General features: G+C 41.7%; 1 protein-coding gene and 1 long non-coding RNA gene across 8 annotated transcripts in view; one reads left to right on the plus strand and one right to left on the minus strand.

Annotated features, from left to right (window-relative positions):
• LOC115493520 (uncharacterized) overlaps positions 1-6,634 on the plus strand; it is a 70,712-nt gene extending 64,078 nt beyond the window's left edge. The window contains exon 4 of one of the 2 annotated variants that reach the window (XR_012053616.1): positions 5,181-6,634. This is a non-coding gene — a long non-coding RNA (uncharacterized lncRNA). The other variant, XR_012053617.1, reaches the window with a different exon arrangement.
• The window catches only part of ETV6 (ETS variant transcription factor 6), a 120,526-nt gene that overhangs the window by 33,222 nt on the left and 60,459 nt on the right, over positions 1-26,845 (minus strand). Inside the window, exon 2 of one of the 6 annotated variants that reach the window (XM_072923648.1) lies at positions 26,228-26,270. The exons of the other annotated variants lie outside the window; for them this stretch is intronic. The gene's annotated coding sequence lies outside the window, so the exon portion shown is untranslated. The remainder of the gene's footprint in view (positions 1-26,227; positions 26,271-26,845) is intronic. 6 annotated transcript variants of the gene reach the window in all.

Consider the following 26,845-nt stretch of genomic DNA (forward strand, 5'->3'; position numbering starts at 1 on the left):
AACCATCAAAATCTGGCTCTGTGGGATCCAGCATAGTGTCTGTCTTCTGCCAGTTTCCAAGCATCACCTCCAGCAGAGTAAAATACAGTAATTTACTGGCATGTTTATAAACTGACAGCTTTATATGCATTAAACAGGGAGCAAAATCCATGCTCACCTTTTCAACGCTGCAGGGTGATGCACTGATGCCTTAATAGATTATCTACTTCTGCAGCATGCTCCTCACCTGAAGTCCGGGTTCTAACACCTGTTACCTTATAAATGACCTTAAAAATGATGAGGATGATAAATTCTCACACTGCAAGGCACAAGCTGGTAACCATCCCAAGTGCAGAAGAAATCCACTCTTTGTTCCTTTTACTCTCAGGCAGCAAAGCAAAGTACAATGGAGAGGGACTGATGGGGTAATTTACACTTTGAAGTAGCCAGCAAACCTGTTAAGCACCAACAGACCTGGGCACAAATAGGAATGTACTGGTCTGTTGAACAGTTTAGGCTGATGGTCTCTGAAGAGTTCACTTCTTCTGACAGAGAGCCCCTCAGAAAACTGAGGCAGGGTCAGGCTTTGAGGATGGAAAAACAGAGTGCTCTGTTCAGGCAGTATAACCTTTGCACTTAGAACTACACAGCCAGCAATATTTTGACCTGACCACAGACTTCTGTTGGGGTTACAACTTTGTTTTTTGAATAGATGTAGCCAACCTTAAGTCTTGCAAAGCACTTGCACTCAGCAACCCCTTCTCTGGTTTGGAAGACAGAGTATGCATTTTACAGTATGATTGCTAGGTTCAGTGAATGCAACAGATACACCTAAAATGTGAAGTAAAACATACCACAGGCTGTTTTCACCTTGATTCATTTTGGAACAATCTGAGGACACAAATCCAATGCAAAATGTGATGCACCGTACCACCGAGAGCTGCCGTTCTGCTTGAGTTTCGAGATGAGGACACAGCCGCAGTTCAACACACACATGGAAAACAGCATTCATAGCAAGTTTTGTCTTTTTGTTCCACTTCAGCTATGCTCTCCATCCTCCTGCTTGGCAGGCAGGATGATGGTGTGAGAAGAGGCTAAAGACAAACCTCTCATTTATCCCTGCTTTCTGCAGGGCAGACAGAATTGTTCGCACTCCCACGCCAAAAACTACTTAGCATGGTTGGGCAAACAGCAAAGGGGCCAGTGCATGCAAATCAGCAGCTGGTTTCCAAACACCCAGGGACAGATGCATCATCACTGGCAGCATCAGGGAAGCCAGCTCAAGTCTGTAGCTACTGTGAGCCTTTAGTGGGAAAATGATGCTGGGGAAGTTCAGAACACTTGAATGTCTCCTATCAAGTAACTCTTTAGGAACTGATGCTCTCTTTCTTTGTTATTAACAAAATTTTTCCTTGTTAGCTGTAAAGCATAATATGTGCCTCTGCATATGATGGTGTATGTCAAGCAGGAGAGGTGGATGAGGTTGTGTTTTGGTCTTAATTTCTGTATAAAGGCAACACAGTCTGGAAGAAAAGCGTATGATTAGATTTAAATCCTCCTCTCAGGTTCTGCCAGAGGAACTTTTTAAAGTCCCTTCCTGTGTCACATCTTTGTTTGGAATGCTGGACTACCAAAATGCAGAGAGGTGTCATAGTGCTTTGCCAGTTAACATCAAAATGCCCTGAAGTGCAAATTGCTGCACAGCTGCTTGGAAGATACCGTTTCAGCATTGCCAGGGTGTGTGTGAGCTGCTCTCTGGTGCCCCTTGACCCAAGCAGTGGAGAAGCAGTGGCTGTTCATTGCTCTTGGCTTGCAGGGACTGCCTTATCCTACAGTGGAGAGCTGGCTCTGCACTTCCCAGGGCCAGAGATAAGCAAAGGTAGAAATGAAGGAAAGGTTAATCCTGCCTAATCCTTGGAGGGAGTTATTTAGGAGGTGAGTATGAAGTGGTACAAAGGAAACGCAGGGCAGCAGATAAAAATGCCCCCTTTTTACAGGTCTTGTTGAGGAAAAAAATTATTGGATAGGGAACAGAAGAATTGTGGCAGAAAAAGAGACCACAAGTGAGACTTGCACATTCTTTAAGATAGTCTGAAAGTGCCTGTAATCAGAATGACCAGGCTTTGAGGAATCTCCCGCACTGCTGGGAACAGAGGGCAAAGCAGCTTTTTCAGTAGTAATCAGAAATAACAGGCACAGGCTTATTTCTCCTGGTGTCCTGCTCTGGGGCCTGCATGTGTGCAGACATCTACAGAAACCAACCCAGCAAAGCTCTGCCATGGGTTTCTGCCATGCTGACTTTGCTGGTGTGGTGCCCTGGGACCTAGCCCTTCTCCTTCCACTGTCTGTACAGAGACCCTGGGAAGCTGACACAACTGAATCCCTCGGGGCTTCGGGGTCATAAAATAAATAAAATTGCTTTCCTAATGCAGCCTTTGGAAAGTCTGTAAGAAACATATTGATTGGAAAATGCTCGATTAGAACAAGCTCTCATACAGAGAAATAAATCTTTTCAATTGCCCACACCCTGTGCCAAGCTCAGCTTCCTGGAAGCAACTATGGCCCTTTCTGGAACTGAGGTGAAAATCCCATGTTCCATCACCTCGCCTGACCTGCTGACATTACACATGGTTTGCATTTGCTGATCAAATGCACAAGCAGGACTCTAAATTAGCTTGCTGGGCTGAGACAGCTCACTGATTAATGATGGCAGATGAAGTCACCAATACAAAGCCCCACAAAATTTGCAGCCACACTACAGTATTTAAAATGAAGAATATAGTCTTTCTCACTCTATGCCCAACCCCTTTTCTATGTAGAGACAAGTTAGTAAATGAAGTAACTCAGACAAAATTACTCAATTATGTCTAAGACCTCCGACCTCAACAAGTCAGAAAAATCCCTGAACACTGCTGACCAGTTCCTGAAGTCCTTGGAGTTGTACCTGATGTCAGACTAAAGCTTCTAGTGCAACCCCAATGATTTAAGGTGGCCAGCTGTGCTGCATTTCTTATAACTGAGACCCACATTTGACCCACAGCAACCACTAGCCTCCCTTCTGTTTCCACTGCATCATCCAGAGCGAAGCTATAGAATAAGTGGATATCAGGATGTCCTCTGTGAGCTGCCCCATTTTGGGGTTAGTCAGAAACAGAAAATATTACAATGCTGGAGCAGCCTACCTGCTGCTGGCAGGCCCTTTGTGGCCTGAAACAGAATTCTCCCAGGCCAGGACAAACCAGTCTAGATAATGGTGCTGGTTTGTGTGTTGAAGTTGGATATGAGATTCTGAAAGGGAAACGCTACCAAAGAAGTGAGCAACCACAGAGGTGATGAAAAGACCAGTGGGTTTTCTAGGCACTCATTCCATGAGCCATGTCCAAGAGCTTTCAAGAACTCTGCAGACAGCTCCAGCTTCCTTTCACGTTGTTTGCAAAACCTTCGGAGAAGCCTGACAAGAGCTTTCCTTGCAGGGCAGGGTGAAGGCTGGCTCTTTCCCTCTGGGCAGCAGGTTCAGAGAAGGCCAGAGCGCAGCAGGGGTCAGTGAGCCAGGCAGCAGGACACGGCCTGGCTGCCAGGAACCGAACCGCTGCTCCCACAGCTGCCACACCTCGGCATTCCTGCCACAGCAGCCAGTGCAACACCAGCAGTGGCAGTGCGATGGAATGGGATGGGGAGGAGGGAAATGCTGGCTGACATCCACTCCCTGTTTACAGTCTTAATCTGCTCCTGACTTCTCAACCAATTTTTGGCTGTTGTCTATGGAGCAGACACTGCTCTCCTACTGCTCCCTTCCAAAAGCAGCAGAAATAAATGTCTTCTGTTGGTTTTTTCCTTGTATGTGCAAAAACTATATCCTAAACAAGAGCAGCTGAGCCCTGACAATGTCACAGGGTAGCTAGCTCAAGAGACAATGCTGCCAGAAGCAAGCAGTTTTGCCAATAGAAGTCACTGGATTATAAAAACTTTCAATTTTTTTCTCAGCAACTCTTTATTGTTTCAAACCAATTTAATCTTAATCCAGGCCAAAATTCCAGGACAAAAAAGCATTCTTTACATTTTTTCTGCACTGGCTATGGCCACTGCTGATACTTAGTAACACTTGCACATTTATACTACATGGTGCCTTAAAACTGCAGACAAACTAGATTGTTATATCTGTTTTACAGATGTGAAGCACAAAAGCAATGGATGCCTGCCCATACACGGAGGGATCAAATTCAGGAACTCTATTCTGCTCCTCTTTATAACTAGACACATGCAGAGCATCTTTACATCCTTTACACCTACTTTACCTTCCCACTTCTTGTATCAATTATTTGATGCATCCTGACAACAGTAATTTTAACGTAAACAACTCCATATTAGAAGGAACTGTCAATACATGTTGTTTCTTTCTTTTAACACATTATGGCCTTGATCTCTGGCTGAGGGGTTGAAGATTAGGAACCTGATCAACACTGCTGAAAGATTTGAAAAACTGAAGAAATAGCTGACAGCTGCAACAAATACAGCTTCCTAAAATTAAGATGATTCCTTTAAGTAATTTATCACTTTAACCTATCATCAGCTACACCACCTTGATCTTCCGGTGGATGCAAATTTAGAGAGATCCTAGAGTTTTATACGAGAGGGGTCAGGAAGTCCTTTTTGTACAGCTGAATCAAGTGGAAAGTTTTGAAATCTCAGTTTCACATATCAACAAAACACCACCAACAGCATTATAATCCTCTGTATTAAGAAGCTGCCTTTTTCTCACAGGGAGATTTTGTTCTCAGAGGCTCACATCCTGAAGAAGTTGGGTCCCTTTCCCTTGAGGAATTTTGGCTGGGACTTTGTTTCCTAACTCAACTGTGACTGTGAGAGCTGGGGAGGGGCGAGTGTGTACACAAAGAGCATGTTTTCCCGGCTGTTTCCAGGGAACGTGAGGCCAGCTCCACTACAGAACAGTCTATGCCCTAACAGCAAGATTTCATCTGTTGGCTTCCTCTGCACTGGGGCTCCAAGGCTCCTGAGCTGCAGCTGCACTTGTGCTGCTACTGTAAAAGCAGATTTTGGCACCACAGCCCAGAACCATGGCTTACTTTGCCTGTAACATTAAGCAAATCACCACAGAAAAAAAAAGTACCACCAGCATGTGGTAAAAGTATGTCATACTTTTACTGTAACTGATTTTGCTTTTGGATGTCTTGCTCATGCAGGCATTCTCTGTGGAATCCCAGTGGAGGAGGACAACCTGCTTCAATACACCAGTACATGAGTTCTTCTGTGCTTTATGCAAAGACCCACCTTCAGGCGACATTAAATATTAAATTACTGGTGGAAACTGTACAAATTACAACTTTGGACACTGCACATCTTTGGAGGTAAAAGCCCACTCTTAGCGTGCTGCATACATCTCTCACTCCCAAAATGCTGCAAACTGGACTTCTGACATGATTAAAAACTCCAGATTTAGCTTAATTTGTTGACGGTTTCTTAATGAACCAAATCCCTATAGCTCTTACAAAGTATCAGTCATTTCTCCACTGCTGTTCTAGAGAAAGGTGAAGAGCTTCAAAGAATAGCTCTAGATGCCAGAGGTCCTTTTCCACATTCAGGGGACAAGGAGGCCACGGAGGTGGACTCCAAACTGCACTACAACACATCACCCATTCAGGAGAAGTAACTGCATTACATTTCCATGAGGCCCTTTAACCTCACAGTCCAACTTGTGCTCAGAAAGGCCTCTCATACTGAGGTACTTGTGCTTGAAATACATTGATAATGAGAACAAATTAAGTGTGTGCTCTTTGATTATCAGATGATAAATTATCACGATTATCTTTGCTGCATCTTGAGAATTGCTTCCTCTCCAGCATTTAACTCCTTCTTGCTATGAAGCTAGTCAGTATATCCACTAACTTCTCATATCAGGGCCCCAAAAAAACTAGCTTGCATTTATTATTTTTATGGAAGCCATACAAAGTTGAGGCATTAGTATTTCTACTCAGGACCACCTGAAAATACTGTTACAAGGAATAAGAAATTAACTTTATCATTTGGGACAGCATGCAAGATCCTGTTTGGGATAATTTCTATCTATCTCAGTGCTGGGGTGTCTGCAGTAACTACAGTGTCCTTCAAACAAGCTTGTCCTAGGTAACAGCTTGGACAATATATAGTGTTTAGTGACTCTGTTGACTTTGTCATGTTTTCTGGCCACTACATTGATGTGTCAGTGCATTTGATGGAGGAGCTATGCTGTGTTCTTGATGAGAGAGAGAATCTGTATTCATGTACATATGTACATTGGGTTCTGCCAGATCAGCTTTCTGAACATGATTAAGAGCACAATTGCACCAACAGTTAGGTCAACATAACTGGCAGGGAGGTGGCAAATTGCAAAAAGAATTAACAGCTGGATGTGGTAACAGAAAAACAGAGAAAATGCTTCAGCTGGTATTGTTACAGAACATGTCATTCAACTGAAAAATAATGCATAGGCTTGCTGTATCACTTGAGTTTAATCTGGATGATGTCACTGAAAAAGGGCTTGCTTCCAGGAGTGGAAAAATGACTGCAATGTCAATAGAGGCAAAGGATTTACCTATGCAGTTCCAGTAAAGGATCAAGTTTTGAATGAAAAGGAAAATAAATGGATGAGCTAAATCACAGGAAGGCTGTATCCCATCCTTCTTTTTGGGTTTCTTGCCACTGTAAAGGTGCAGTGAGAGAGGCTGCAGATACCTAGTAATGATGGGTAGCTGGTATCATCCCAGATTCACAATTCCTAGTGCCACATCTTCCTATTGTGCTGGTACAGACACTTAGTGACCTTGACATCGGTGACCCTATCTCCAGGACTTCTGTCCTTCCCACCCTTCCTTTCCCACAGGAAGCACGACCATCCCTGTGCTGCTGTGATCAATGAACTACTGCAAACGTGCCAGGGGAAAGGGGATGCCTGTCCTTGGAGAGGGGCACTGTGTGCTGTGAGCCCCCAGAGCTGAGCTGGGGTGGGCTGTGGAGCTGTGACAGCAGGAGGAGTGAGGAACTGACCCCTCAGTCCCACTAACAGTGCCATCTCTTTTGAAGGGGCAGGACTAAACAAGGTTAAATACGTTTAAGTACTGGGAAAGAGAATCAAATTGTATCACTTGTCAGAAATATTTAACAACATCTATGGGCTTCTTTACATGGCTGACAGTCGTGCCAGGTAGCATAAAAGACTGGAGCAGAAGGACATCACAGTATGGGCAGACAGGAGAGGGAAGGGATTCAGTGTAACAGCATGAGGGTGTGCATACCATGCTCATGTGCCCAGGAACCAACAGAAACTACTGGAGTCTTCATACATTTCATTATATGGATATTGAGAAAACAAAGTTGAAATGCTTTTTCACCAACCTGTCTAATTAAAATTGTCTTAGCTATGCTCCCCCGTATATTGGCAAATTTTAGTCAACTCTGTGAAAGACATTTGTCCAATTATTTTATCTTATCTATTGCAGAAATCCAGATTTGTAGGTCTATCTGTTCACACACCACTTCAACTCACAAAATCTCAGACAATCACAACGACATTGAAGGCAGGAGAGCTACAGTGGTGTCTCCATGAAGTAATTCCTCTTTTGTTTTTCCAGTGATTCACAACTGACTTAGTTTACAAAGTCCAAACTGGTTTTGCTTCATTCTTTTGTATCATAACTTCCAAATAATCTCAAGGTTTTGCTCTCGTGGGAAGACTGACTCACAACCAACTTGCAAAGCTTGGAACATCATTTTTAAAAAAGACAGACTGGAGAATTAAGAAGGTCAGAAGCAATTACAAACATTAGGAAAGGATGGTGAACTACATTTTGAAGAAAGGACACTTTCTAACCAAACTTTTCAGGTTGCCTTAGCTTTTCTCTTCATGCTTGCTTTTATAATTCCTATATTACAGAAATTACTAAGCTCACTGGTACCCATAAGTGCAAAGCAAGTTGAAATTCCCACATCTTTTCTTTCTTCTTAACAAGATTCAAGTGGAAAACTACTTTTCTAAAATACTTTGCTTACTAATGCGACTCCCTCCTCCCACATGCCCCATGACTCGGGTCAATCAGTTTGCCACTGACAGCATGGGGCAGAAATGCAGACACGGGCACATTGTCAATTTGAGGAGTGGGAGAAGCCTTCTTCAGCAATTTCACACAAAATAACATTAGGGAATGCAAAGTGTCAAAAATTTCCCGTGAAGCCCTGAGAAAATCTGCAAACTAGATGTCTCACACCTCTCTGGCAGATAATAAACACAGAGCATATGGACCCAAGTACTGAATGTTCATGAAAACGGAGTCCTCTGTGTTTAAGACCATGCAGAGTTTCTGAGGACATGAATGCAGTTTCAGAAAAGATTTACACCCTTGTTATTCAAGTGTTTGGATAACCAAAAATGGAAATTCAGAAAAGGTTTATTTGTGAGCTGACTTATTCCTTAATAAATTACACTATTTCTTTCTTATATCTTCTTCCAAAGCTGCTGGAATGGCCATTGGTCCTGTTCAATACTGTGTTTCCCCTGCTGTGACCGAATTTGTTGATTTAGGTCCTGAAACACTACCTCCCTCTAAGATTAAGCCTCAAAAGAAAGCACTGTGATTAATTTTTAAATGTTTGGACTTTTTCTAGACTCCCTCTTTTCCCCACTAACCCTGAGGTGTACACACCATGTGAAGAGGAGATTCCTCTTGTCAATCCAATCTCAGTCGTATTAATTTAGCACTGTCACAAGTCATGCTTTTCCAACTCTGCCAACGGAATCAGGTGGGAGGAGGAAGAGGAGGCTGACTCGGCAAGAGGAACCTTTTGTTTGTATGTAAATGCCTTGGTGTTATCAGAAGGAAAACAAGGAGTAAGCAGCATGCATTGTACAAAAAAAAAAAAAAATCACAGCACTGTTACTGTTTTTGCCCCGGTTCACTTCAGTCTTTACTCTTTTGCTTAAGTAGTGCTACACACGTGGTTTATCTTTTTAAGCCTGGGGAGCAGAAACTTGAAGAAAGCAGCACTGACACACTGGATGTACCCTCAGCATGTACACCCCACCCAAAGTCAACAATTCAGCCAACCCCTTCATTTGACTGTACCCTCTGGTTGCCTCCTGACAACTGAGTCCAACCCTAGCTATGAAAGGTCCTCACCAATATGTCATATTGACCAAAAATTCAATCCACCCAGATGAATGTCAAACAACAGACCAGTAAGTGCCTGCTCAGGGTTTTGAAAACACTGGCTTTCAAACTTGAAAACCATGTCTGCATCTCCTGTGAAAATCAGTGGCAATGTTTCTTCTTGCCTTCTCCCTTCAAATTGGAAGTCAGGATGAATGGAAACCAATGCCTCGAGAGAAATCTGGGACTAATTCTGTACCCCTGTCAAAGCCTAGTGGTTTCTTTGCTCCTTTCATTTGCTAGAACCCATATGAAATTGAAAAAATGGTACTGGGATATCATCAGTGTGCTTGCCCTCTCCAGGATCCATTTAACATCTCTGCCAATCTCTTAAAAAGACATCCAAAAGGAGGCAATTTTTAATCTCCTTTCGTGGCGTGGTTGCCAACATCACAGGCTAAAGCTGCATCTTCTCAGGAAGAGGGAGCTGAGTGTGTCCATAGCTGTTATTTCCGAGTTGGCAGGCCTGCTGGAGAGGCCTTTTGCTTGCCCTGATAAGGTCATTTGCATAACTCTACTTTGCATATATTTTTTTTCCTCTTCTTTTTCTTTCTCTCTCCACTCTGTAAGTTCTCCATGTGCTAGAGAAGCACTAAGAAATCCTTATATTAGCTAATCCCAATATTAATTCTATTAAACATTTACTGATTTATTTTCATTTCTTGTAAAAAGCTGGTGTACATTTTGGTAACTCTATTCTTACAAAATGTGAAACAAAGAAAATTGTACTGTATGTGAAAAAAGAATTCTGCTTTCCCTGTATAGGTTTCTTTCACATTCAGTCAAAATGTCTGTGTATTTTCTTCCTTCTTCCTGTTTTTAAAAGAACGCCTACTAATTTGTTTTGTTTTAAAATGAACAATTGACATTCGTTCAAATGAAAAGTAATTCTAAACAAAAGTGTGATATCCATACTTATATTGTAAAAATTGAGATAAATGCAAAATTGCAAAGCGACCCCCATAAATAGTGGAAAGGGAGATGAATACCAAATTGCATCAGTTTAAGTCTTGTTTAAGTAATAAACAAGACACTGAGAGCTGCATGGTTTAACTCATATTCCTGTGAGAAATTCCAGTGATTTTAGTGGGGTGAATCACTTGGATAACTGCCATCCAGGAAAAGAAAGGGCTGAAAAACCTGTCCTCCTCTTAGTCAATTTCTTTCTTTAAAATTCACATTTTTATCATGGTGTTTTTGTGTGTCACCTTAATTTCAGATTTTTTTACTCTGCAAAGGACCACGCTGAAATTTGAACACATTTTAAAGTTCTTCCTAACAAAACACACCCTTGCCTTATTTCTCATGACAGCTTAAAAATATCAAGTATCTTTAAACCAGCGGGTGCTGTGCCCTGTTTGCACAGAAAGACAGAACACAGTTATTTCCTTACCTACAGCAGCTCATGCTATACAGCCCTGGTCCATGTGGATGGCCGGGAGATGCTAATCCTAATTAATCAAATGACCTTCATCACTTAATTTAACAGGCCTGCATTATTTCTCTGCATAATTGTACTGTCTCAGCTGCAATCATAAACCAGGACCCCAGTGTGTTTGGCAATCCACAAACAGGACAGAAATACTCTTTTTGTCCAGAGAGCTTCCTTGGATTGTAATCTCCATGCAGAGCTATTATGAGGATGTAATTTACTGGATTTGTCCCAAATCCTGACTTAATGAAAGCTCAACAAAACAGAAATGTTGGGGTAACACCGTAGATTTTGCTATAGAAGGCAGCATTTTGATCTCTACAGGCAGTAACTGAGGGGAAAAGGAAAACCAAGAGTTTACAATACTCCGGAGAATGGTGAGACCCCAGCAAAGTTTGTTTGAATACACAAAATCAGACTCATTGAAAAAACAAAATGGAAGAAATTTGGAATATTCCAAGGTTGGCATTAATCCAACCATTTGCATTCAAACTGCAGTCAAGATGCAAGCTCTGTTTTGTGTTTTGGTTTTGTGGCACTTACTGTAAGGTCTACTTTGAGTTTTGGAGTAAGAAAAATTTTGGAGTACGCAAAATTTTCAGAAATTGTTACACGAACCAGTTTGATAACCAGTTCTAAAAGGTTTTTAGTTCAATTTAAAATATTTTAGAAAAACAGCAAAAATGCTACATAGGAAGAATTTGTTTTAAAGACACTACTTTTATAGTATTAAAAATTAATATCAAGAAAGTTAATTGACAGATAAGGTCTATTAATGACTTCATTTCTGAACTTTACTATTTATATTTACAAATTAAGGGTGTGAATTCTCAGTTTACTAATCTGCCAGTTGGATCATTTCTTTGCAGCCTTGAGTTGTTTCACTTTACTTCACTGAAAATACTTAATAGCCAAACTGTAGTGAACTTGAATTTTCCCAATACTTTTTTACACACTATATCACAGATTTCCTAATGTATTATTAGCATTACAGATTATTAATACAAAATTTCTTTTTTTTTTTATGTACAGTGCTTTTTCCTGCCATTGTCCCCTCTCTTGACTAAGGTTCACCCCCTTTCCTCTTTATCAGCATTTAGTCAAGCTATCCATGCAGCCCTAGAGCCCACACTTTGCAACACCCTACATGTGTTGATGCATATGCAAGGCTCGTGTAATTGGAGGATCAAGGTTCTCATGGGCAATGTTAATTCTGACATTTCTTCACCTTTAAAACTTTAGGTGCTATAATGCAGAATAAATATACTGAGTGTAATTTTTTCCCTTGTCTTCAAGGTGTGAGTAGTGGTGGAAAAAAACCCCTCAGAAATTCCATTGCGGCATCATAATGAAAGCTGCATGGTCAGCAGCAGGAGGGTTGGGCCTTTTACAGCCAACTTTCAGACCTTTGCCACTTTTTACTAAAGGGACAACAGATAGCAGCAGGAATATACTGTCATTTGTTACAGGAACCAGCCTACAATTTTTCCCAGATACCTTTGATCCATGGCAGGTTACAAAACATAGGGACTGATGGCTACATATAACTCTGAAGCTGTTTATTTGCTTCTTTCCCAGGAGGCCTGGGATCCCGCAGTGCCTTACTCCTGTCTGTCCCATAGCTAAGAAGCAGCATTTGCAATCTGGGATCCCCTTTTTTGGCAAGAAATGACAGCCAGCTGGCCAGTGTCACCAAGCCAACAGCTGGACCAGCTGGCCAGGCTGCACACATTTCTAAGTCAAGGCTGTTAATCAAACCACAACAGTCACTGGTGGCTGAATGAAGGCTGTACTGAAATTATACCATATTAAAATACCAAACTAAATGCTTAAAACACCTGCTTTTCCTAACCTAGGGAGAGTGGACCTAAAGAAGTTCCTTCAGGATTCATAGTCCCATTTGATTTGCTCTTAATCTCAGTATTTAAAACAAGACACATAGAAAAGCAAAGAAACAAATGATGTGCCTTCACCTATTCAAGAGGCTGAGCTCTGAAGAAAAACAGGAACATTAAGGTAAAACTGTCTGAAAGATTTCGCATCTTCTGGCAAAATATTGTCAAACCTACCTGGGATAAATCAACCTACAGAAGAATTACATGCAGACAACAAACCCCATTTTGTAGGCAATATTTAGGCAATGGATCACAAATGGAGATGAATACTGCCAATAAGGAGGCCTAAAGAACGTTACCAGGATCCAGTAACTTTGTATGAGGAATTGTAAAAATCACTGCGTGATGATGGATCCAGCATACAGCATGGAATGCTGAGGTATGGTAGGGGCAGAGGGGAAAAATCTTAAGAGTTGAAAGGGTAGATTGGTGAGAGGGAAGCTCAAAGTATGGTTTATGGGGCTGGCACATCTCTGGGCTGACAACTGACAGCTCTGAAGTCCTACATCGAACTTGACAGAGGAGACATCAACGGGAGCAGAAAGAAGCACTACCACCCTAACATTGCATAGGAGCAATCTGAGGCATGGCAAGGCTAAAAGGCAAGAGCTGTGGAAGGATTAAGGTTTTCAGTACACTTTATTTGCCTTAGTGTTGCCTAAGGTCCCACCCAACTGCAGAGGCAATATTGTGACCATTGAGAATGCGTGTTTATCAAGAGCTCTCTGGCATCAGGGAGTTTTCCTCAAATTAATTTTGCACTAAATCAGTCAGCCTTGGACTGATTAAACACGGGCAGTTGCAGGCCAGTTCCTAAGAGCTCACCAAGCTCCAGTGCTAGCCAGTGCAAAATGACAAGAGATCTCTGATGGAGCCTGGAGTGCCATTCACAGTAAGTTATTTGGCAGTCAGACCATCTTTTTTGCACCAAGGTAAGACAAAATCCCAGTAAGTGATACAAAGTGCTTCTCCAGAAACTGCCAGGGTCAGCCATGGGCTCAAAAATTATAATGATACCTAAAGAGGGGACCCTCTCTCCTTAGGAAAACAACTGGATAGGCAACATTATCAAAAAGTGCTGTTCTCCCATCAGGCAATGACATTTTCCTCAAGCGGTTGCGAGCTTCAGAGCCACGCCTGGTACCCAGCTGACACTTTACTAGGGCTTTCTGCAGAGCCCAGTAAGTGCTGGCCTGACTCATGGGGAGCCCCCATGATAAAAATTCATCCACAGCTTCCAGAGACCTGGGTTCATCACCACCAAGGAACAGTGCCCAGCCTCAGCGAAGGCTTCGGCAGCCAACAGCAGCTGTGGGATTTCCAGTGAGTGGTTCCCCTGTCCTATCAGCCCGATCACTCAAGACCGGCTGGCTCTTCCTGCCGCCCAGCCTCCCTGGGCAGAAAGCGCCATTGCCGGCACTTCCTCAGCCGCTGCGGTTTGTGGCCTCCAGCGTCTCCATTATCTGCCCCGACGCCTCTCCTCTGACAGGAAGCTTCCCCAGAGTTTTCCATCACAGGAAATTTCCTTTGGGGAAGCACTCAGTAAGCAAACAAAGAGTTCCTTGGTACAAAAGAAGAGTGAACATGCACACAGCTGTGAGGAAAACACCAAATGCTGAAGCAGCAGAGGCAAGGGCATCAGGTCACAGTCCAAACTCTGTGAGGAGAACCAAGCTACCTGAGAGGCTCAGAAACTCCCAGGTGAGACCACCGTGGGCAAGTCTGGCTCACAAAGCTGACGTTTAAATGTCACAGTCAGGTTCTGTTTGACTTCTCTGAAGAGAGTCAACAGCCTTAATGTCACACTGAGCACAGACCACAGCTCGGGCACCATTTCAGGGGCTTTTTCTGTGGCACCTTCCCAGCGAGGTCAAGGACTGCTGGTGCAGGCAGAGGGCACACAGCTGTCCCCACAGATGAAGCTGCGACTGCAGTCCAGGATGAAGTGCCAAGTGTCCATATCAAGCTCACTCTGCCATCACCTAATAATGGGTTTGACACATCCTGCATCACAAATTCCCTCTCGTGTAGGATCTAATCACACTCCATACACACTCTTACAAAAAATACATTTCTCTCCAGACTGGCCAGTTTCCCTTTTTATAAAATTTGTCCTCCTGGTGTCTTTTTTCTTCTGTCCCCTACTCTTTTTGCCCTTTGAACTACACTCACTTCCTCCTATTATCCAGTTGTCACTTCCCTTCTTTTTTTCTATAGCATTTTATTTAGCATCCTGTGCCCTTCCTTTTTCGTCTCCTCACTCCTCTCTCCAGAAACAGATCCCCTGCAAGTGTTGCTTCAGAGGGCTGGGGAAAGAGATGCACATCTGCTATGAGCAAAAATAAAGATCACTCAAAAAGAAGGGTCTTCCATGCTGAAATTCGGGCAATCAGCACAAGTTTCTGGCACCACAGAGATTTAATACAACATGTGGGACATGGCTTGTTTGGCAATTTGAACTCACTTGGAAGTACCCCAGGGAAGCTTCCTGCAAGGACATATGAAAACCCTGCTGGAGAGTACAGACTGACTAGCAATGTCTTGTAAATCCTGTGAGGTACAGTGGGGTACAAAGTACAGGTACCATGGACACATTTCACTGAAGAAGTCTCCTTCTAGCAGCATCAGACTTTGGGATAGTACCGTGTACACCGAGTTAGTCTGTAAGGTGGGCAGGAAGCATGGGAGCATGGGCAGAGGTGACCTGAAATTTTGCACTATTCTTATTTTCTTTGTTTTTGGTTTTGAGAGTAACAATCTGCAAACCCACTCTGATTTATCATATGCTTATGCTGTGGATATTTAAGTGTCTAGTTTATGCTCTTCTGAGCTATGTGACTCCAAAAGGCAGTGCCAACTATTTTCCACCCTCTTCTGGTTAATTGCAGCTGTGGTAAAGGGACTTCTGCCAACGGACCCACAATGCTCTGTTCCACAGGAAGTCCTAAGATCTCTTCCTGCACAGGAAATTTCCTGTGGTCCAACAGACATTCCTCTTGGCTTTTATCACTCACATACATTTGTTTTGGCAAATATCTGTTCTTAGGAACAACAAGAAATAGACAAAGAAAAAGCAAACACTGCCATAAAGAAGGAAAAAAAAAAAGGCAGCTATGGTTAGAGTAACAAGCATTATCAAATTAACCACTGTCACACACGAAAAAATATGCTACTGAACTGACTTGGGAGGTTTGCTACCTTAGACATTATTCAGAAAAAAGTCTCTTTGATATACACAGATACAATGTTTTGTAAGATTCCACACACAAGTTTTCTTTCCCTTTTAGAACATTTTACTGATGCATTTTCCTAGAAATATGGCTAGGCAGTGTAAAAGGAATTCTGGAGTTTTCCTCTCTTTGCAAACTGTATGTAATTATGGCCCAAACTCTGATCTCTACCACATCATCACTATCAGCAAAGTTAACAAAAGGAAATGCTTAAAAAGAAATGCTCTGGTTGTATTTCACGAGTCACATCCTCCTGCTGCAAATCAAGGACTTTCCCAATCCTAAATCATTCCTCATAAGCACAAGAAAGTTGCTATTTAAGAAAAGGAAGAGAATTCAGTTTATCTTAAAATTCTTAAAGCTATGAACCCCAGGAGACATCAGGTAAGATTTTCAGATGCCTTTCCATGCTTCAAAATAAAGGTAAGGGCATACGGGAACTCCTAGAAGTGCGCAAGAGAGTAAGAGAACTAGATTGCATGTACGCTCCTGAAAAACCCAAAAAGCACCTGATTGTTACCATCATTCACCTAAGAAAGAAAAGTCTAAGAGCAAAAGGTTCAGATGGGAAAATCTTTTTCACTATGAGGACAGCCAAGTGCTCAGATAGGTTGCCTAGAGGTGTACAATCTCCATCTTTGGAGGCTTAAAAGACCCAACCTGACAAAGCACCAAGGGACTTCGGCCTCAGACCTGACCCTGCTTTTAGCAGGAGGTTGGAGGAGAGACCTCCTAAGGTCCCTTTTGACATTAATTATTCTGTGGTCCTAAATCTCTCTTTAAATGCAACTCACTACCATTTAAGTTAGCAGTGATGTGCTTTAGAGGAGTTGTTTGCAAAAAGAAAAACAAAAACAATGACCAAGGCAATGAAAAGACTTCAGAGCTAACCTTGCTGTGAGGCAAAGCTTCGTTGGGAAGTCACCAGGTGTGGGGTGATGGACCATGCAGGTATGAGCACAGGGGCCAGACTTCAGCAACCTTCCCACATCAGGGGGATGGCTGAAGCTCGCTCCTCACTCAGCCAATCCAAGGCAGGAAGGAGAAGTGCCAGAGTTAATCCAGCAGGTACTACAATAGATGTTTCCCACTTCCAAGGAAGGCAGTATGACAGAGAGCTGTCCTACAGTAAAGATTAGGCCATGACACCAAGGACTGCCAGTTGACACTTAAAAGTGAGTTTAGCACTTAGTTTTCTTCAGAACATCTAATAATGCCACGAAAGCTTCAACGATCTATTTCTTATACTTTGAGTATACAATTGCACCATTTCCTGGAATGTTTTGCTCTCTAGACCAGATAATTTGTTATGTTGAAAGTGCCAATGTTACACTGCCTAGTAAAAGCCATTACCCTTATGTAGTTTGAAAAATCTCCTGTGGGCATTGTACAGTCCATAGAGAACTTGGAATTTATATATCTATAAATATACACAGATCATCTGTACATTTGCAAGTACCCAGTTTGTTTCCACTCAGGTTTCCAAGACTTTTAAGGACATTTAGATTTGTATTGGGATTTTATTTTCCTCATTACACCTCCCTAAAAATGTGCCTGACTTCTCACTATTTCCATTCTTCTAGCTTTCAGACACTATTTCCTCATTGGCAGTTCCCCATCTTCCTCTCCCATTCTCAGACAGTGAGACATAAAAGCACTAAAACTTAAATACATGTTTAAACACACCCATCTGCAAGTTAACAAAGAAAGAGAAATCTAGTACAAAGTAGCACAGGATGACTGAAGTTTTTGAAGTAGGCATAGTACATAGTATAAAGAAAAAATACATCAGGTAGCCAGGATGATAACTGGCTATTTGATCACGATCCACCTTTTAAAGCAGCAACAAATTTCTGCACATCCCCAGCAGCTGATGAAGCAGATGCAGACACATGCACACTGAATGACCTCACGAATTCCATCAGCACACGCAGGTGTGAACTAAGAACACGGATGCATTGGGTGCATATTTGATCTCACAGACTAAAATGGGCTGACTGACTGAGACCTGCTGTGATCTACATCACAACAAAATCCCATTCATCAGCTGTTGATAAATGCATGTGCCAGATAATCAGTAAGCAAGAAGAGTGATTGATGCGGTGACCTCATTCAGCACCACGTTCCTGTTTCAGAAAAATAAACCTTCTCACACTTAGAATGAAGTCCTAATGGTCAAAGCTTCAGATTTAACAACCCCAAGTATTTATCAGCATAGCCTCTGATTTGAAAGAACAGAAACTGAGACATAATTAAGTGTGCTTAGAGCTGTGAGCAGTGGTCGTGTTGCAAGAAGCTCTCTGAGAGGGGGGCACAGTAAATCCTAGGAGATTACAGCCTGCAACCACCAAAATGTGCCTCCTAAGGAAACCACCAGGAAACAGAGCTAGTAGGAGGAAAATACTAGAGCTTTTTTGTCTCTGTTCCTAACAGCATTTTGTTAAGTTAAAAACTGTAACACCCATCATTTATGTGGCAGAAGCTTGGATGAGATCGACTTTAAAGAGATGACCAGCACCAGGCATATGAACTCCTGAATTTTGAGCGAGCTTCCTTTGAGAAGCTGCATAGGACACCCCCAGTGCTATCCAGATGTGTGGTATCTGCCTCTGCATCCACCCGAGAGGGATGTGACATTATTCACATGGCATAAGCAGCAAAAGTGAAAACATTGTGTCTCAATGTTCAAAGTGAAACATGCCCTTGCACATGAAAAGACCACTCATGCACGCACCAACCAGTATTTTTATAATGCAATGAAACAAGGACCTTGCCTGAATAAAGCAATGTAGTTTTCCCTCAGTACACTTAAAAAAAAAAGTTTAAAAAGCCAATGCTGGACCATTAAATCATAAAGCAAATCACTGACACAGAGCTTATTACCACCTGACTTCTTTTGATCCCTATCAGACTTCTAAAAAAGTGAAGTCTCATTCTTCTGACGATATCCTTTCAGCTGCAGAGATAAGGTGGAAGGCTTTTGCAGGAGCACAGCAGCAGGTGATTGAAACACTCCTTAAGGGACCTTGTCCAGTTGTGTTTATTCTAATTTTCCTTAGGATGATCACAGCTTTAATGATTTTCAGATTAAAAGTTTTCAGAAACCAAGGAGAGAAAATAAGACTCAGGGTTTTTGTAAGAGATATGATACAGCCTCACTTGTTTTCTCTTTGTCTTGTGTGTATATGGAATTTACAATTTAATACCAAGTTCCTATGAGAGGACAAGGAACCGCAGTGAGTGTGCTCTCAGAGACATTCAGACAAGAGCTGCATGAGCCGTGGCACATGTGAACATGTTTACAGGACTTCTCTCTGCCTCATACATCCTTTTAAAGCTGAAAGCTGTGCCTTGCCAGGAAATAAACTTCAGGAAAAATTACTTCCTTGTCCTTTTTTTTTTTTTCACTGGCTGCTCTTACATTTGAGGAGTAGAGGCTTCACACCCATAGACCAATCATTATAAAAACAAAAAGAAAAAAACACCATAACCAATTAAGTTCTACTATCAGGCTATGGAGAATGTCTTCACTGCTTTGGAGAGCACAGAAGAGGATTCTGCATCTTGCACTATTTGTGCCACCTTTGCATTTTCTACTCACCTGTGGCCTCTGTAGGCGAGGCAGGCTGGCTGAAATTCAGATGCAGCACCACAAGACTGCATTTGATGGGACCCTGTGCATGTTGGCTTTACCAGAGTAAAGCTGACTTGGGGAAGCCTCCAGGAGTGATGTGAACAAGCACTTCAAAAGGCTATTTACCTAAATCTCAGGCCAGAGTTTTATGAGCACTTTAGGTTGGTTTAAAGTGGCACTGTGACAATAAATAAGTCCTACCTATTCCCATCTCGTGTTCCAGTTTTCACACAGCTCCCCTGAAACTTGTTAGCATTCAAGTAGCTGTACAAACATCAGACCAAGGAAATTAGCAAGGTAAAAGAACCAAAACCCAACTACTTTCTCCCAACATTAGTTTTAACTCAGAGGAATTTCTCAGTCTGAATATTTGAGCAACAGAAAAATTAATTTTGCCAGCAGCCAGCATGCAGGTGAGAATAACAGCCAGAGCAGCAGAAGGACAAGACTGGCCTTTTGAGCAGGGGCATTATATGACCTTAGTTCACTATATTTGGTGAAACTGGAGCCTCCCTTTTCCCTTCTCCAAAATGGACAATAGTAATAACATTAATACCCCCTTCCTCTGGGAGAACTCTAAAATTTGTGAATGTCCCTCAGCAAAAATGGTATTTCAGGATCTTGGTGGGAAAGCATCATCATAATATACACTCACATTTATCAGCAGCCAAACCAAGGGCTACATTAGCAAACAATCCCCAGTGAATGCTCCTGTGGTCAAAGGCACAGAACACTACCAAGGCTTTCATATTGCCTCTATGCCACAAATAAACAATTGGCATGTTTTCACGGTCTTCCACTCCTTAAGCCTGTAAAAATATGCCCAATACATTGCCTTCAGCATACCAAACAATTTATTCAGAAAAGAGACTTAATCTCTTAATGGTTATTTGCTGAAGAGCATCTTGCTGTGTTGAAGAGAATTATAATAGCTGATAGTTGGAATCCTTGTACATGTTTTGTTATTATTGTTTTTCTGATGATTAAAGTCCTAACTGTGAAGGAAATGCCAGGGGGTGAAGTGACTGACAAAATGCTGAGTTTTCTAATTTTTTAATTTGTTCAGTTGACAAGTGGATTTTTCTTGGCTTCCCTCCCCTTTCTGATGCTGTACCATCCAGTTAAGCTTTCTCTATCACTTTCCATGACACTTTGGGATCAACAGGGAAGTCAGTGCTTGGGAAAGCAGGCAGCACCAGCCACCAACAAAGTCTACTATGTAGACTAGGGAAGAGCCACTTGACATGACTCTGCCTCAGCCCTGGGATAACCCTGAGACACAAAGGTAATTTTGAGCTTTGAGAACCTGTTTTGCTCTCTGATTCTTCCACGCCTGGCAGATACACCTGAGTTCACAGATACACCTGCAGTTTGTTTAATGATAGGGGATGGATGTGCACGGCCAGTTCTTCAAAGAGAGGACAGACACCATCCGTTCATTTAGCAAAAACCACTGGATCACCACCAAGTGTTTATTTATGATCACTGCTGGTATGATTTGGGCTCAAATCAAATCTCTTCATGTTCCCTTGATCCAGCCTGTCCTCCCTTTTCACTGGCCCGTTTTTCCTCATTTTTCTCCTTACTCTATTCTGTGACTGAAATAAAAATTGATGCTTAGTGGGTCTTTATTGTATGCTACATGGTTTTCATACTTGTGGGTTCTGGAGAAGTGAAGATGGTGTGGTGCTGTTTGAAGAAAGACTATACCAATAAGGACAGAATTTAAAAAGTTAAAACCCAAAACACAACAGACAGGAGATTTGAATTCTGGTGTGTTTGAGGACATGGGAAGAGAGAGAAGAAAGCTGTTAGAGCAGATTCGTGTATTGCAACCAGACCTTACATAACTGAAGTTGTTCCATGTCTTGTCTGTGGCTACAAGAGAGGCTGAGAGTCAGAGGACATGGATCATCTCACTGGAACAATCTCTCTAGTGCAGCCTGAGATTCCCTCATCTGTCTTCTTTATTATCTCTGCAAAGATTCCTGTTTCAGTACCTTGTTTCTTGCACTACAAGCATGGAATGTGATAAAGCAGAACCTGGTCCAGAACAATCACAGCCACATGATTAATAGACTGAGACTGAGCTTTCTAATTTCCTTTAACGTTAAGAACACCAGAGAGCCTCGTGTGAAAGAACTGACTGGAAATGCTGGCCCTGAACCAACCCCAGCAACACTGTTTCTTTGTTTTCTAAAGCTCTTGAAGATACCTGGACTATGAGGAGCTTATGTCCTCCACTTAAAATTGCTTGTTTAAGCTGAAAATTTTAATGCATTAGTGCACTAATTTTGCTGGATCTCACTTGAAATAATCAGACAGCTCTCAACTAACATCAGCTTTACATCCTTCCTAACTCACTCCTCTGTAGTTGCTGACATCTCTGTGGCACTGCCAAAGAGCATGTTTTTTCAAAGACAGCTACTGTCTTTTAATAGCAACCTCTTTGTATTTACATAGTTAGCAGTCATCTTTATATTTACCTGCAAGGTAAACAGTTGGAAATCTATGACTGACAGAAACCACCCCGGTCAGTAAAACACCACTAATATGAAGTACTTCCCTTTAGTTACATAAGTGTAACATGTGCCAAGGCCTTTAAAATAAGACAAAGATAAATATCAATACTGGTCTCAAATACTGAAGCTTAATTCTCTTTTCCTTTTACACAAGTTTTGCATTGCTGCAGATTTTTTTCACTAATATCCCTCTGAAATGACATCAGGAAGATCAGAAACCCGTTTACATCAGTCAAATCAGTACCTCGTAAAATGAGTTACTATTACATTGCCTTTCATACTACATGAAACATCGTAGAAAATCTGCAGTTGTTTCTGTGTGCTGGAAGAGGAACATGCAGCAAAATCCCACAGAGGAAACGAAGTCACAACTACTCTTTCTGAAGTTCCCAGCATGTGCATTCAACCACTGGAAGTGAAAAACCACACCAACTAGTTTTGTTTAGACTAGTAGCACCAGAAACCTTTTCCAAAATGCAGCCATTGTCTGTCAGTGTTTGCAGAATCTCATGATCATTTAGGGGATCAACTATGGAACAGAATTAAGTTGCCAACAACACATTCAAAGTCCTGATAACTACAAATGAGGAAACGTGTCCCAGGCTCACATTTTGCTCACGCTCTGCGCTCTTCCGAGTTCCTGTTGTGTGCTACAGACTTCCCACCCATCCAGCGCTGACTTTGGAAACTCAGATGTGCTGGGATAAGACACCATGGGGCTCCAGATTCTCTCAGCATTGCTTAGGGCAAAGGCATATTGCTGCATTCAGTTACCCTTCCTCTAATGGTCTTTAAAGGCAAGTCTGTTAGATAAACTTCTATCTGTCAATGCATTTTGACCCACATTTTGACCTATTCTTCCATTCTCTTCAGAGAGAATTATTGGTAAACCCCTGGAATAATGGAAATAAGCACCTTTCTTTGGCAGATTTAAACATATTTTCTAGAAATGAATGTGTTTATCCTTGCAAAGGACCTTCTTCTAAATAGGACAAGTAAGGAGACTCATGCAATAAATTATCACAGCCAGTAAAAGATTGCAAAAGGCTTGATAACCTGTAGATCATTAAATACAGCAAGTAGGACAGTTTTTACCAATAATGCAAGCCTTGGGCAAACTCATGTAAGTGAAGAATGACACATAAACTCTCTGTTTGACAGTCAGATAAAGGAACCACATCCATCATTCTGCTGAGGAGTCTCACCAGTTGATAATCACCCAATAAAATGTAAGTGTATACTGATTAATTTATATTCATTGACTAAGCCTTCAGAAAAAAATCCACTGCTTCTGCTGGAATAATGTGTTTTGCACACATTTGCAAGTCACATGATGCCAAATATGCCAGTTTTCTATCCCAGTGCAGGCAGCATATGTCTGGATCCTTGTTTTTCTTATTCACAGAGCAGACCGAAGGTCTCTTGTGTACCATCCACTCTTGGCTTCATAGAAAGCACCTCTGTAATTCCCTAACTCCTCACATAATCCTTTTGCTCCTATAAACTCTCTCTCTCTCTCTCATCATCTCTCTCTGAAGTCTAATCCCTTCCACAAATATACACACTTTCAGTCTGCATGGGACACAAGTTATAACCATAGGAAAGTCAATAAATCTCAGGTTTAGCACACGTCTCAGGCACCCTCATAAACCTTGACTTGAAAAACTCCACCGAGAACTCGAGATTTGCGTGAGCAGTACACAGGGCTTTAAGGCCTCCAGGTTTAGAAGAGACCCCGAAGTGGATCTGTAGGAGACTGGAGGAACAGTTGACTGGCCCAAGACTGGATAAGTTAAAGTTTACTGAATTGGCAGAGTGCCTTACTCTGTCTGGATATTGTAAAATTTACTAAGTATCTATGCTTAAGTATTTTCAAGTTCACAAGCAAAACCTGTTATTGAGCCTCCTGAGAATTTGGCTGTTTCTCCCGTGCACCGCCCAGGGCAAATCCAAGTATATTCCCCTAAAACCATCAAGCAGGCTGGGGCATTAGAGGATCACCGTTCAGAAAGCATCCCCAAATTGAACTCTACACTAATCCTGTTTAAAATAGTACCAGCTCCATCAGCTCCTCAGACTACGCCAGCCATTAATCCTGCTGGATGATTCTTCTGGAATCCCACTCCTCCAACAGCCACATCTGACTTGGGCTCACGGCCATTAATGGTTTTGGTTTTCACTCATGCAAAGCCAGAGGTTGGTACTGGATTTTTGCTTACCTTAATCACTTAATTATCTTAATTTCTGTAAGACTCATACCTACAATAGCCGAGCACCCTTGTAACAATGGAAGCTATAGCACTGAAAGACAAAAAAGGTATTCTGCCCTTACAGGCACAACAGATGAAATTACAGGGCCTGAGATGAATTTACAGAATGGAAACAGCAGTAAAACAATAGAACCTAGTAGTTCACTTATGGGAGAGTACCTAGGATGTACTCTGGTGGGCTTAAGGTTTCTAGGTAAGAATATAATGTTATTTAAGTACAGCATGTTGCCTGAAAACTGAAATGTACATAATTTCTGGGTTGGGGCCTGCATTGCACCTTTCACAGAAATATTTGTGGTGGAGTTGGAAATTCTTACTATATCCCAGAGTAGCTGCTGTCACAGACCATACAGGATCCTATGAAAACACAAAGGAAAATCTTTAAAGCACTAGGAAACACTTTAGACTTTCAGTGCACAGCTTTAACACCAACAGCAGTGCTGTATTTTCCCTTAGAGCTACTTCTTTGACTGAATGGTAAATCTCAGGCAGCAGCCCTCCAAAAAACTCCTGTGGTTTGGCACTACACACACACTTAGCCAGGTACTATTCATACCCTCCTGTGTGTTAAGTCAATGAACAGGGAAGAAGAAAGTTGTATTTATTCTCTCTGTTCCAACAGCTACAGAGAATGCACAGCCCTTCCTTCAATGCTAATGCATCAGTGCTCATGTTTATTTAGTAACTCTGATTGTTTCTTGAAATTGTGCAATTCAGCCCATGGAAATTTCCTTGTTTGCATAATTCTGTCATGTCAATGTTGCTGGGGTTAAATACAAAACAAAATGTTGCAGGATGATAATTTTAAAACTAAACAATCTCCTATGGTATTAGTAAGATGGGGCATATTTTTATGCTTTTCTGTTTTTTTAGGGGGAGGGGGGTGCTGTTTAAATTGACTTCCAGTAAGGCTCAGAGGTCATTTTGAGTTGAACAAATTGCATTCACAAGTCATGCTCTTCTAAGCATAAGCAACACAATTCCCAGAGTCTTAGACATAACAGCTAAAATGGTATTTAGTACTTCTGGCTCATCAGCTCACAGATTTCCTGGTCACTAGCTTAACACATACTAGAAAAATCTGAATTATTAACAATGAAATACAGAAGTTCCATCCTACAGCTTTTCCCTTTTCTGACCAGAGTTTTTCCTAAGGGTGGAAAACTCCATCCTTAACCCCTGGACAGAGCTCTCTGAAGACTGCTGCTCAACAGTAGGTAAAACATTATCCTGATTTTCATGGAAAATCCAACTCATCTGCTACTGTCATGCTTTCTGTGCCTCCTTTGTGCTTCTCTTTTTCCTTTCTGAATTTTAGGTTGTGGCATTAAGCTGCACACTCTTGTTTTTGGCAAATAACAGCAATCAAGCTTTGCTTTTACTTATTTTATTATAACAGAATAGTTTAGGGTTTTCCAACCAGGGCCATGAATCTGTAGCTGCTAATGGTGAAACAGGCCCACTGATGGTGGGTTAAAAAAGAAAGAACAAGGAAATGTCAATGACACGTGCCTTTAAAACACTCTCTACTTTTCAAAGAGTTAATAGAAAAGAGCTAATTTTAAGTGGTGATTTTCATTAGTCAATGGTACGTCACCAATGGCCTTTTCCAGGAAGTGCATCATCAGGGCACTCCCTCAACTCACACTGGATTTAAAAATAATAATAGTTATTTCATATTACTAACTTCATTAGAAAGGAAATTTCCCTAAGAAAAATACCATTTTGTCTCTCTTAGTTTTTCACAGGTATAAGCAATCTTAGTGTCAGTGTGAAGAAAGAGATCATATCCCTTCACCTGCTTCAAAAAAGCTGACTGCCCATCCTCAAAAACACTCAAACCAGACAGTTATGGTCACATTAGTCTAGCTAGGAAGAGCTGAATCTCTGACATGTGTAAGAGTCGAGGGAAATGCAAATGATTATGGTTTCGAGACTGCTGAACTGAAAAGACATCCTGTAAAAAGGACAAATATTTTCCTTTTCAAATTCTAGCTCATGGATTTCAGAGAGTCTTTCAAAGTATTTCCAAGAAGGCTTTGAAAGATAATTGAAAAAGTAAACCTACCGTCAATACCCCTTGTTTAGTTGAATTCTGCTTGCAACCTGTCCTGGAAAAAAATTAAAAGAGAAGCATTGGGAAAAAAAAGATGCAAATTACTAAAGACTACGAGGAGTTTGACTTTGCCTGTCTTATCTGTACCTTATGCTGTATTTTAATTCAGGTCTTCACTACCATGTTATCCATCTTTTAGTAAAGTAAGTTACATGAGGAGCCACATCTTTTTTCACCCTTTCCCTTTAAGCAACATTTGTCCAAATACCAAGAGACAAATTTCCTGGAGAAAAGTCTTTCTCCAGGAAAACCCTTCAGCAGTTAAGAAGTCAAACATTTTCATATACAGTCAGACATAGTGATTGAAAATGTCTAAATTGGGAGTGTGCAAGAGAGGAAACTCATGTCCCTAGTTTTGTCTTTCAACCTCAGTGTTCTCCACGCCAATCCACTCTCTCATGGGAAGCAAATGCAGCTGGTGTAGGACAGCCTCTTGTTACCATGCTGAAATTCCACCACAGTGACTGCTTGGACAACATACCAACCAGCATTGTTGCACATCACATTTCCCTGCTTACAGATCCTCAGGAGATGAACCTATCTCAGCTCCCAGAGCTGCCTGGAAAGCTT

This window comes from Taeniopygia guttata, chromosome 1A, assembly GCF_048771995.1.
Source record: "Taeniopygia guttata chromosome 1A, bTaeGut7.mat, whole genome shotgun sequence".
NCBI classification, from domain to species: domain Eukaryota; kingdom Metazoa; phylum Chordata; class Aves; order Passeriformes; family Estrildidae; genus Taeniopygia; species Taeniopygia guttata.